The sequence below is a fragment of the Ascaphus truei genome, unplaced genomic scaffold, assembly GCF_040206685.1.
Source record: "Ascaphus truei isolate aAscTru1 unplaced genomic scaffold, aAscTru1.hap1 HAP1_SCAFFOLD_1450, whole genome shotgun sequence".
Taxonomy (NCBI): domain Eukaryota; kingdom Metazoa; phylum Chordata; class Amphibia; order Anura; family Ascaphidae; genus Ascaphus; species Ascaphus truei.
Window position 1 is genome coordinate 27,735 of NW_027454335.1, and position 7,529 is coordinate 35,263.

General features: G+C 44.0%; 1 long non-coding RNA gene across 1 annotated transcript; it reads left to right on the forward strand.

Annotated features, from left to right (window-relative positions):
* Positions 1-1,283: 1,283 nt before the first annotated feature.
* LOC142475961 (uncharacterized) lies at positions 1,284-6,350 on the forward strand. Its single transcript, XR_012791217.1, has 4 exons — positions 1,284-1,392; positions 2,614-2,724; positions 5,123-5,242; positions 6,263-6,350. It is a non-coding gene; the product is annotated as an uncharacterized LOC142475961 (long non-coding RNA).
* Positions 6,351-7,529: the final 1,179 nt, after the last annotated feature.

A 7,529-nucleotide genomic window follows, 5' to 3' on the forward strand; every position in this document is an offset into this window, starting at 1 on the left:
TGAACCCACCAACCAATGATGACATCTGCATCATCTTCTGTAAAGTGCAGCTACAGCATGATATTATCAGCATTTGGTGCGGTATAATCAGAGGTATCTATGTGCTTTTGTGCCTGTTTTAAGTCCTCCAGCTTAACGCCCCTACACCTCCCACTACACAGGCATACTTACTTATGCATACACTGACATCTGGCATACCTACACACACCCCAGGGCCACTTCCTTCCCCTGATGTCAGGGAGAGGATGGGCATGCAGAGTGCAGTAAGTCTCCACGTTACTCTGGCCAACAGTCTTGGCCTACCCCCAGCATCTGTCACCCACAACATCTGTTCCCTCCTTGTAAAGTGCTGAACTATCTCACCTGGGTCAGTGCTATAGCTGATCACAGTGCCCGATCAGGATGTCACTGTGACAGGCAGCAGTGCAGATTGACCGGTCAATCAATGCAGTGCCGCAACATATGCACTAAATGAGATTTCCGTGCCCCCAGTCAGGTTACTCCCTGGGCAGTGACCCTGCTCACACCCTCCCCTAGTTCCACCTCTGATCACAATTATCTCTCTTGGAGAGTGTAGCAAATTGGAGTTGGGGGAATCTCACCTCTGCCATGCATGGTCACAATCTGGGCACAGGACCCAAATAGTGGGCAATGTGGCACTTCTTACAGTAGAGAATAAGTAACTTTATTCTTTACTTGTGTATTAAGGACCTTATTTGCATTAAATTCAGTCCACATGGGACCAAGACTTTCTGGCTTACTGAACAAAGTGGAATTGTTTCGTAGAGGGTGGAGAATTGTATTTTATCTGAAATTACCCCCTCTGCACAAAATACAAACAATTATACCCATACAAGTACCTTGTGGAAGTTGTTGCCCTCTATCTTCCTGTGGTCTCTCCCTGTTTCTCACCGTGCCTCCTCCCATTTCCTTGCACCTCTGCGTCTCCGCATATATCCCTATACTCAGAGCCGGCTCCGGTCAGTGACATGGGATGCCCAAATATGAGCATACCCATATATGGGCATCCATGCCACTGACCGGAGCCCGCTCTGTTGCGGATATGGAGAGAGACTGGGAGATTTACATCCCCTTATAATTCATATGGTGCATAGTACCGGCACGTATTGTTTTACCGGTACTGTGTACCTTCCTACTTTCACACTGGTACAGTATATGCTGCAGTGGGACTGAGAGGGATATATTGGTAACACATAGTCATTGTTGGGGGAATTCAATCCATTTTGAAAATAGTAATAAAATGTTTTTTACTTTTCTTTTTTTTCAGTAATGAAGAATGAAACATTTCTGTTAAAATTGAATTGGAGGTGAACTGGATTCATCATCAACTCTGCACCAGTGTGAATTGATGTTCTTTAATGTTCTGATAAGGTACATGCAACATCTCTTCCTCAACCCCTGCACCACTCTCTGCCTCTTGCCTCTCTCTCTCCACCTCCCTGCTAAGCGTATTAACCCATCTAATGTAATCCACATTCCATGTCTCACTTTACTCTTCACTTCTCACGTGCCCTCTGGAATGACTGCTCTCTGACTAACAAGGTCTATTTGTACATGACCTCTTCTGCTCTCATCATCCACCACCTCTCATTCCCCTCACCCCTGTCCTACTCGATACCTCAGCTTAATTGAACTCTCTCCTCTGACATCTACCCTTATCTCTAACCTCTCCTCACTTTCTGCTTAAACTAACTATCTTGTTAACTTTTACAATGCTATCATCTCCTCCTCCTCCTCCCTCCTCCATCATATATATGCCCCTTCTAGGCTCTGACACACTCATCCCTCTAAGGCCATGATTATCATGGGCACATGCTTGGTCGTCCACAGTGCGTGCGAGCGATGCAGAGCCGCCTCGGACCTCAGTGCAGGGATTGCTGCATACCCCCAGCATCTGTCACCCACAAACAATACACACACTAATACTCCCCACAATACACACTATAATACCTCCTCAATACTAATCTCCCCAATAATATTATAGCTCCAAACACAATATACACAACACCCTTACACAAGATACACAATCTAGTACTCTCCTCTGCACCTCTACACACAATATAATACTCCCACACACACAATATACACACTACCCTCCTACCCCCATAAAATACAACCAATAATACACACACACTTTGTGGATGTTGGGACCAGCTCCCGGCATGCACCAGTGAAAGAGAGTGGCCCGCAGAAGCTCGGAAGAACTCCCTCCATCCGTGCCTTCCTCCGTTTCACATCTTCTCCCTGTCTCTCTCCCTCCCTTTCCTTGCATCTCCCTGCGTCTTTACGTATACCCAGTCAGTGACGGCTCTGGTCACGTGATGCCTTAATATGGGCTTATCCATATATGTTCATCCACGTCACTAATGTGATGCCCGCACTGTTGCGGAGCTGGTACTTACGACGGGCACTTATTGTTTTATCAGTACTGCGTACCTGACTCTACCGGCCTACTTTCAACACTAGTACAATATGTGCTTCACTACGAGTGAGTGGGGAATATTGGCATCACACAGTCACTGTTGAATATGCCATTCAATCCATTTTGAAAATAGTAATGCAATGTGGTTTTGTTTTGTTTGCTTTTTGCAGTAATGAAGAATGGAAAAGTTATATTAAAATTAAATTGGAGGGGGACTAGATTCAGCATTTCATCATGAACTCTGCACTTGTGAGAATTTAACTTCTTGAATACCATGACAGGTACACGCAACATTAAGACTATAATCTGCTGTGCAAGCTTTCGTGCTATACCTCCCCCTCAGGTTTTGATTTATACATTTGCTCCCTCAATTCAGGTCCTCTAATATTTGAAAGCTCTCTCCTAGCATTTTCTCTTTACCACAGAACGTCATCCCAATGTAACCTCTATCTTGTTCTTTCTGCTTGCTGTTTCCTCACTCCTCTGTTAAACTTTTCTAATTTCTCTAACTTCCACACTCCTGCTTTTATCCACATGTTCTCCTCTTTCCTTCCCCTACCTTTGCATGTGTCTACACACTGCACCATTTGTACAGACCTCTATTGCAGCTATTTCTGCACTGCTCAATGAAAAGCACTCTTTAATATCCTATTCTCTGTGCCCCCTCTCTCTGCGCCCCCTCTTTTGGCGCCTCCTCTCTCTGCGCCCCCTCTCTCTGCGCCTATCTGTCTCATTCTCTCTACGTCCCTCTCTCTCTACATAGAGCTATCTCTGTCTCTCTCTACACCTATCTCTGTGTCTCCTTCTATGTTTGCTGATGTGTGGGATATCTCTTATAATCTTGAACCTGCTCATATACACATCGGGCCTCCCTGCCTCTGCCTCCCTGCTAAGAGTGTTAACCTATCTAATGTAATCCACATTCCTTTCCTTACTTTTCTCTTCCCTTCTCCTATGCCATCTGGAATGTCCGTTCTCTGACTAACAAGGCTCTAGTTGTACATGACCTCTTCTGCTCTCATCATTCACAATCAGTCATTCCCCTCACCCCATCTTACCTGTCCCACTGATTTGCCTCTGCTTAATTAAACTCTCCTCTGACATCTACTCTAACCTCTCTGCTCTCTCTCTCTTTCCGCTTAAACTAACAATCTTATTAACTCTTACAATGCTATCCTCCTATCTATATGCCCCCTCTAGGCTCTGACACACTTGTCCCTCTAGCCCACACCCTTGGCTAAATTCCCAAACATGTTCATCACACTTCCACTCGCTGTTCTTAATGCCTATGAAGGAAATCACACAATTGATATTTGATTTTTCTACAGTAAAAATGTCTCCAGTCCTGTATAAAGCTGCTCTCTGGGGCCAAACCACACTACTTTTTTTTCACATTCATCAACACTCAAATTTAATTTACGCTGTCTTTTTTTCCCTGTATTTGACTCCCTCCACTAACCTTCTCCTCACACTTGCCATCCTTCCTTCACTTCTCCTCAAGCATTTGACTACTTCAGAGGCAAGGTGGATGCCACCCACAAGGAGATTCCTTCTGTCCCTTCCCCCTTCTCTCCTTCTACCTAATTCTCCTTCTGCATTTGACTCCTTTTCTTCTCTTACAGAGCTGGAAGCTAATCATCTTCTCTTCTCCCTCTACCACATGCCCTCTAGATCGTATCCCCTCACACCTTACTGCATCTCTTAGTCCCCACTCTCACCCACATCTTCAATTCCTCCCTATTCTCTGGCTCTTTACCCTCTTACTTTAAGCCTGTAGTGGTCACCCTTTTCTCAGAAACAACCTACACCCTATGTGCCTTACTAACTACCGCCCTATATCCCTCCTGCTGTTTGTCTCCTAATTGCTAGAATGTCAACATTCTTAAATCACATGCCCTCCTGGATCCTTTACAACCTGCCTTTCGTACAGCTCGTTCTACAGACTGTGCTTAAAGCAAATTCCCAAGGTCACTTTTCCCTACTAATCCTACTTGATCTATCTGCTGCGTTTGATGCTCTCAATCACTCTCCTCCTTCATATTCTAAACTCTCTCTTGGTATCCGTAACACAGTTCTATCCTGGTTTTCATCATAACTTTCCTGTCACACATTCTCCATCTCTGTTGCTAACATGTCTTCGTCTTCTATTGATCTGTCTGTGGGTATACATCAGGGCTCTGTTCTGAGATCTCTCTTTCTCTCTACATACTATCATTTGGTGACCTCATCAACTCTTTGTGACAATCCTATAAATAACAAATACAAATATCAGGTCATGGGAATAAGTGATTTGGACATAAAAGTAACATTTCGGAAGTGTGGACAACTAATACATCTTGTAGATTGCCTTTACAGTGTGATGTCATTGATTCAGTAGATTGTGTGCAGACCAGGACTGCAGTACAGTGTCACTCACATGGATGACTTGCGTGGTAGAAGCTCAAGAACAAGGATGTCAAACTCCAGTCCTCGAGGGCAGCAAACAGGCCAGGTTTTCAGGATATCCCTACTGAAAACCTGGCCTGTTTGGGACCCTCGAGGACTGGAGTTTGACATGCATGCTCTAGAAGGAGCACAGCTGTGGGTGGGAGGTGGATTTGCTTTGCATCAAATGGTTTGGAGCAAGGTTTATTGTATGTATTATCATAATAACAATGCAATGCTTAACTTTTATTTCAGGAGGGATGACTGCAGAACAGAAGTGAATATTGAAGCCATGTGTTCCTTTTCTTGCAAAAGAGAAAATTTGAAGGACAGTTGAAGAGAAGGAAAATTACTACACAGAGACAGATAAGCAATGTGTATATTTCTCATTTACCATTTAGTATTTGTCGTTTTATTGACTCCACACAATCCGGCTGCTACGGGTTTCACATTGAATATTTTCATCTCTACTCTACCCCTTCCTGTGATCTGAACCATGCAAGTTTTCGTTGATTCAATACATCATGAGTAGAGGGTGGCTACAGTATGAAGTAAAGACCCAAGGACCACATCTACTACCATTCATAACAAGAACATGTGCAGTAGCGCACAGCTGCAGTTCTATGTGATTGTTATGAAAGGTTGAGGTGGTTCAATTCTATGAATCTGGAGTGGGATGGATCCTGTTTGCATCATATGGTTTCATCTAGGCCAGTAGATTATATAACTCTCAGTACAGGTTACACATGGCATCAGTATTAGTGATTTAAAGAGGAGGAAAGCTTCAATGTGGAGAACAAAGCCAAGTAATGTTGAAGTTACTCCTTTTACCATTTACTTGGTCAGTCTGTACTGTCTACTCTCCACACAGCTGCTAAGGATCTTCCATTTTAAATACTTTCACCTCCTATTCTGCACTGCTTTGCTGCCCATTATTCAGAGATGCGTTCCAGTCATGTTTAGCACTCTGAATCTCTCTGCAGTCATTGGTTCAGCACATCATGGGTAGAGCATGGCTACAGATACAGCAAGCTATTATTATTTTACCGGCTGATCACCCATAATATTGCATTAAAACATAGAATATCACTTAATTTCCAAAAGATTCAGTGATGCTGATAATGCAGAATCTCACAACATTTCCCATCATAATGCCATAATGCACAAGTGGGAGAAATAATCCTTGCTATATCTGTACATTGTGTGACGTATTACCTCAATGACCAATGAGAGCAAGTACATCTTCTGTATAGAGCGGCTGTGTTATGATGCAGTTATTGATCATCATTGACATAATCACAAGAATCTTATGCAAAGGGAAATTGTCCGCAGCGAAGTGAGATTTCAGCCCCCAAACGTCTGTAATATTAATGCAATGTCTTACTTTTGTTGCAGTGAACACTGAAGAGACGGATCTACTACAACACTGTACAGGATGAGCATACGCTACAAGCAGCAAAATGATCTTGCAGTTGACAGTATGTTGTTCTGGTAATGTGCACAATTATTATTTATGGGCTACACACCACAGTGCTGGACATATTCTGTTAACTTCAACTCTACTCCTAACATGGAGATGTCTTCCTGGTGTTACTGATTCAGTACATCATATGCACAGTGTGGTTATGATATGATGGATTGATTTAATGAACCCACCAACCAATGATGACATCTGCATCATCTTCTGTAAAGTGCAGCTACAGCATGATATTATCAGCATTTGGTGCGGTATAATCAGAGGTATCTATGTGCTTTTGTGCCTGTTTTAAGTCCTCCAGCTTAACGCCCCTACACCTCCCACTACACAGGCATACTTACTTATGCATACACTGACATCTGGCATACCTACACACACCCCAGGGCCACTTCCTTCCCCTGATGTCAGGGAGAGGATGGGCATGCAGAGTGCAGTAAGTCTCCACGTTACTCTGGCCAACAGTCTTGGCCTACCCCCAGCATCTGTCACCCACAACATCTGTTCCCTCCTTGTAAAGTGCTGAACTATCTCACCTGGGTCAGTGCTATAGCTGATCACAGTGCCCGATCAGGATGTCACTGTGACAGGCAGCAGTGCAGATTGACCGGTCAATCAATGCAGTGCCGCAACATATGCACTAAATGAGATTTCCGTGCCCCCAGTCAGGTTACTCCCTGGGCAGTGACCCTGCTCACACCCTCCCCTAGTTCCACCTCTGATCACAATTATCTCTCTTGGAGAGTGTAGCAAATTGGAGTTGGGGGAATCTCACCTCTGCCATGCATGGTCACAATCTGGGCACAGGACCCAAATAGTGGGCAATGTGGCACTTCTTACAGTAGAGAATAAGTAACTTTATTCTTTACTTGTGTATTAAGGACCTTATTTGCATTAAATTCAGTCCACATGGGACCAAGACTTTCTGGCTTACTGAACAAAGTGGAATTGTTTCGTAGAGGGTGGAGAATTGTATTTTATCTGAAATTACCCCCTCTGCACAAAATACAAACAATTATACCCATACAAGTACCTTGTGGAAGTTGTTGCCCTCTATCTTCCTGTGGTCTCTCCCTGTTTCTCACCGTGCCTCCTCCCATTTCCTTGCACCTCTGCGTCTCCGCATATATCCCTATACTCAGAGCCGGCTCCGGTCAGTGACATGGGATGCCCAAATATGAGCATACC